General features: G+C 39.5%; 1 long non-coding RNA gene across 1 annotated transcript; it reads right to left on the bottom strand.

Moving 5' to 3' along the window:
- Positions 1–1,549: 1,549 nt before the first annotated feature.
- Positions 1,550–2,698, bottom strand: LOC146238096 (uncharacterized). The gene is made up of 3 exons (XR_014740492.1): positions 2,589–2,698; positions 2,188–2,359; positions 1,550–2,016 (listed from the first exon to the last, which is right to left on the bottom strand). It is a non-coding gene; the product is annotated as an uncharacterized LOC146238096 (long non-coding RNA).
- Positions 2,699–5,842: the final 3,144 nt, after the last annotated feature.

Here is a 5,842-nt window from a genome sequence, read left to right as displayed (position 1 = left end):
GTTGATCAGAAGATGGTGCCATGTAAGAAAAACCTAGAAAAAAGACATATGTAGATATATCTAGAGATGAAATAGAACTGATCAAATTCAGTGAGAGACAAACCTATGCTGAAGAGATAAAGGCCTTGCACACAGGATGCTCCCCTGTGAAAAGGAATAGTCCAATTTTCAAACTGGATCCATACGTCGAAGATGGTGTGTTGAGGGTAGGAGGACGTCTGAACCGATCAGCTATGTCTGAGGAGGCCAAGCATCCTGCCATTTTGCATAAACAACACAGAATAGCCCACCTCATTCTTCACCACATCCACCAAGAGACTGGACATGGAGGCAGAAACCACATGTTAGCCAGACTTAGACAACGGTATTGGATACCAAGAGCCAATGCAGCAGCAAGACGAGTGATTACAGAGTGCAATCTCTGCAGAATATTGAATGCAAAGACAGGAGAGCAAAAAATGGAAGACTTGCCGCAAGATCGTCTGCTTCCTGACAAACCACCCTTCACCAACACGGGTGTGGATTATTTTGGACATATCGAGGTCAGAAGAGGACGTGTCAAGGTGAAGCGTTATGGAGTGCTTTTCAAATGCATAACTGTGAGAGCACTGCATTTAGAAGTAGCTGATTCCCTTGACACTGATTAGTGTATTAATGCCCTGCGGTGTTTCCAAGCCAGAAGAGGACAAGTGTCAATCCTTCATTCCGGCAATGGAACAAATGTTGTTGGCACTGAACAAGAGCTGCGAGAAGCATTAGCAGAGCTAGACTAGTCTCGTATCAATGAAGCCATTATGAAAAAAGGTGTACAGTGGATTTTCAACCCTCCTGCTACATCCCACCATGGTGGCATCTGGGAGCGTCAGATCCGCACAGTGAGAAAAGTGCTCAGTTCCGTGGTAAATCAACAGCTGTTAGATGAAGGACTACAGACTCTTCTATGCGAGGTTGAGAGCATCATCAATGGGAGACTCTTAACCACCAACACAGAACGACACCAATGACCTCGAACCACTGACACCGAATCATCTGCTCACCTTGAAGGCACACCTCAGCTTTCCACCTGGCGTGTTCGTTAAGGATTATGTCTATGTTCGCTGTTGCTGGAGACAAATCCAAAACATGGCGGATCTATTCTGGCGCAGGTGGACTTATGAGTACCTACCACTCCTGCAAGAACGGCAAAAATGGCTTGGCCTGATGAGAAGTTTCAAGGTTGGAGGAAGATCCTCGCTTAAAATAAGTTTTTTTTAAATGTTGTTGATGGCCCCAATTTTAAGTTTTAAGTTGATAATTGATATGGTAAGGCATAGTCAATTAGGGGCCGAGATATGGTGTAGTCATTTTCTACCTAATTTGATTGGCTGTTTGTTTGCATGTTAAAGTCAAGAATCCCTGCAAATCAGTCAGAAGCTTTTGGACCTTGAAGCACCGGTCTTTTGACCTATACATACTTGTTAAAAATACTATCCTGATCTTGTTATATTGTTTCTTCAAAGTTAACCAGTAAACAAACAATAATATACACTTTTTGGATTATGGACTTTTATTTTTTACATTTGTATTGAGTAAAAAATAACTTAAGGTCCTAGGCTAGTGAGTCAGCTAGGCTGCTCCCACAACTACCACTGGCATCACAATTTACAGTCAAACACTGCTCTCCAACAAAACCTTTGGACTGCCCAGAGGGGGTAAAGTGGGAACTGCAAACCATTAAAATAACTTGGTCACAAGATTACATTAGATGCTGATTATACGTACATTGCTGATAGAAAACCAATCTGTATTGAAATCATTTTTTTCCAGGATTTTCAGTTAAGTGAAATGTAGTTTTAAAAACACAATCACACAACAATGTTACGTATTCCGGAGGCAGCCATTCTGTTGTTGTTTGTCACATGTCTGACAGGAGTCAGTGTTTGATGAATGGCCTGGTAGTCCTTCCTTTGAGTGGTGTCCATGCTGTATGGTGCCTTGACCCTCAAATCATTATCTACTGACTGGCCACCATTTACACTGTTACAATACAAATTGAGAGAGAGAACTAAAAGAAGAGTATATAAGGAGAAAAAATATGACACAACCTGGTAACCTACAAGTACATTGAACAGAGCTGCTGCACCCTTGATAAGGTTGTTTATCAAAAAAATATATACCGCATATACCGTCAGGGCCTACTTGACAAACCTTTGTCATCTCTGTCTCCATGTGAGTTACAGGTGCATTCAGGAACCTTACATTAGTCCTAATAAACTTGGCACAAGAGGTTTGTGGAATATTGTGTGTCTTAAGCAGCTCATTTTCTTTAGGGTCTCTGGTAACTTTTTCCAATATGTCAGGTATCCTTTCATCAAATATCCTGTATGTATTTGAACAGAAAAATTGGGTGAAACATCAGATTCAGAGGCTGCAACACAGACAGAAGTGTTAACAAATATGAAGGTTTACAATAAATTTAGAAAGAAATGGAAAGCTAGTCTAAGTTTAATCATGAAATACTGTATGACAGAAACATTTTGTTAAAAAAGAAACGAACTATGTGGCGTCACACCATTCACTCTGACGCATTCGAGAAAAAACGTACTTACTGGAACGTTTCATATACTATATTTTTCTTTCTTGGTAAGCATATTTCAGCACAATGATACATGTTATGAAGAATTGGATCGTATAGTGACAATGACCATGGCTATTTTTGGTTGCTAAGCAACCTCCTTGTTGCACTCTGTAATCTAACTTGCTTAAAGGGGAAGTATTACGTCATTTTACTTTTGTGTTGGAGCCAAGCTGTTTCCAATTAAATATATGCTGAGTGTGCTCTGAGCGCTGAGTCTGCTCTGACTGAATTAATTACAACAAAATGTAACCCTACTTCCTTGAAAAAGCCACTTGGCTTCCTTGAAAAAGCCACAAAAAGCCACACCAGCCTAGAACATTAAATGTGTTCAACCAGTATAGAACAAGTGATAAAATGTTATATAACACAAAATATTCCAAGTTGATCAGAAAACTGTTAATTAATAGCCTATAATTGAAAGTATCTTCCCGTGTAATTACAAGTTTACAATATCTTAATTTCTCAAAGGTATTAGGCAACTCTGCAACAACCACGTCATCCATTATTCTCAAGCAATGCATATGCTACCTACATTCCAGCTATCTCCAACGTCAGCTCCTCTCTCTCCTGGAACATCTCAGTCACACCCCACATCATCGCCCAATAACTCTTGTTCATCCCACGTCTCCTCGCTTCCTCTGCTCAACATGGCTTTGCTGCTACCCTCATCCTTTGTTCCTCCAAGCAGCTACCATCTTCACTCGAGCGCCACTCTCCACAATATACACCTGCATTTTCAATCTACTCTGGAAGCCCACTCAATCACACCTAGTGTCTTCTGCCTGCCTGGTATAGTAACCCATTTATAGACTGTATTTGTTCATTCATTCAATCATTACCATGATACATGTCTTCAGGATGTAAAAAGGCTTGTTTTGCTACCAGCCTCATCATCCTGCATCATGTTTGACTTTGCTACTAGCACTGTTATTCATCTTACCAAAAAATTCTTAAATGTTTTCAATTCATTGGTGTTATCTCTGAACTTATGAAAAAACATTTAATCATGTAGCTTTGTTATTCATATTGTCAAAAAGGCCACAGTGCAATTAAGCCTTTATTGACTACATATAGGTGGATTTAGGATTTAACTTCAAAGATGGCCTCAATAGGTAACAATGAGCCGTCAATTCTTCCTTAGCAAAATTGTAAAATACAATCAAACATCAACAGTTAAATCACAACATGTCTATATGTCACAAGTAAGAAATATTGCAAATCGCAGTTACTTTTGTCGGTTTGAAGAAAGGAGTCAATGGTTCGTTATGTCCAATTAATAGAAAATGGAATCTCTCGTCAAAATTCCGGGCGCTCAATGAATGTGCAAGTTAAGAGGAATAGGTTAGAGAGTATCGCGTTGACCTTGGGTTAATCCAACGAACAAGCGGGGTGATTGTACGTTGGGGGTTTTATACTTCCCAAGGAAAGAGGAGTATCCTTGTAAAGGTGAATTCCTGATTGGTCAGTCACTTCCCACCTGGGCGTCATCCTGAGATCTGCCCAGAGGTGTGAAGAGGCTGCTAGCTTTGAGTTCTGTTATCTCAAATGTCCATGGAATGCTTAAACTTCAGAATATAACAATACAACATTCATAAATGATTTTGTTAGTATGACACAATTATTTTGATATCAAGATTGACTGACTTAACTATACCTGAAGGGAAGTTATAATCAAACATCAATTAACAATGTTCTAAGTAAATGAGAAAAGCACACATTATAACACACTGACTACTGTCATTGAAATAGTGTCCATGAGCCATGTAGTCCTTGAGAATGTTTGTAAATCTACAAAAGAAAGATCTTTCTTATAAATCCTTTGTCTGATATTGTGAGACCGTGTGGGCTCTGTTCCTGGAAAAGACAGCTTAAAACCTACCTTTTTACTGAAGCATTTAAGTAATTTTATCTCAGAAGGGTTTTACTACTTTTATTAGTTATATTATTGTTGCTATTTTAATTATTACTTTTATAACTTGTATTATTGTTTTTACTGATTTTATGTAAAGCACCTTGAGCTACAATTCTTGTATGAAATGTGCTATATAAATAAAGTCTTACTTACTTATACCAGCAATACTTAGAAGTGCTTAAAAGCATGTCATGCAACTATACTGACACAAGTTCTTTAGAAAGACAAAAATAACCCATTACCCAATTTTATTGTTACATTTTATTTGTGTTTCTCCCACAAACAAAATTAGTAAATTAGTAATAGATTTATAGCCATTATTAATATTCTCAGGAACAATTCAAAAATGAGAAAAGTGCGCATGTTTGCCAGTATTCAGTGGCGAGCACCAAAGCCATGAAGCTCCAGTTTGGGAATATCCCTCTGGTTAGAAAAAACTGCAAATATATTGTTCTAACACAATAACGTTCAGCTAGAGCTGAGCTCTGCTCTCTAACCTATTATTGAGGATATCCATTGAACGGTGCTTTCACATGTCTGCTGTTGCTGAGTGACCACAATTGGCTGGTAGGGCTTTCTGTGTCTGATGCTGGTAGGGAGTTAGGTTTTGTGAGTGAAGTATATGTTTTGATGGCCAAACCTTTGTTCAATTTGATAAAAGCTTCACTTGATCTAAATGAGTTTATCTCTCAAAACACAACTGCAACACATGATGAGCCAAAAGTACAGCCTAGAAAGAAGCTGAAAGGTGTTGCACTGCCTACACTGTAAAAAAAAAAGTGTAAAAAAACATAAACAATCTGGCAGCTGGGACGCCAGATTACACCCATTAAAATACTGTAATCGTTCGTTCGTACTGTTCGTTCGTGGAGCAGGAAATTACTGCCAAATATGTCAGGCTGAAAGAACACCGGTACAAGTTGGTAACAGTATAACAAGGTCTTTATTGAGTAGGACAAGGGTTCTCTAAAAGCTCATAAGCTGAGGTGGAATACTCCAGGGCACAACACAGGCTACACCGGCACTCAAGGAAGTTGGCTCCCCCCGAACCACACTCCACCCTCCCCAATCTGGTGAAAGTACTGCACTCTCAACGCTGGGTCAAACCCCCAGTAGACACCCCAACGACACTGCACTCTGGCACTCATTCGAACGTACACCTTACGTTACATCACTCGTGTATAGGGGAGCCCAACTACCCCCCTTTGGACGGTGCCCTGTTCTCTCCCACCGCCAGGTAATTTAATAACGCTAATTAAAATAGACAAGACAAGACAATGATAGGGTACTTAGCCGCCACTTGGCGAGACCCT

The sequence above is a fragment of the Hypomesus nipponensis genome, chromosome 21 (assembly GCF_054491055.1).
Source record: "Hypomesus nipponensis isolate SF chromosome 21, ASM5449105v1, whole genome shotgun sequence".
Lineage (NCBI taxonomy): Eukaryota > Metazoa > Chordata > Actinopteri > Osmeriformes > Osmeridae > Hypomesus > Hypomesus nipponensis.
The sequence above is the reverse complement of the archived record's forward strand: the minus strand, read 5'-3'. Positions and strand labels throughout refer to the sequence as shown.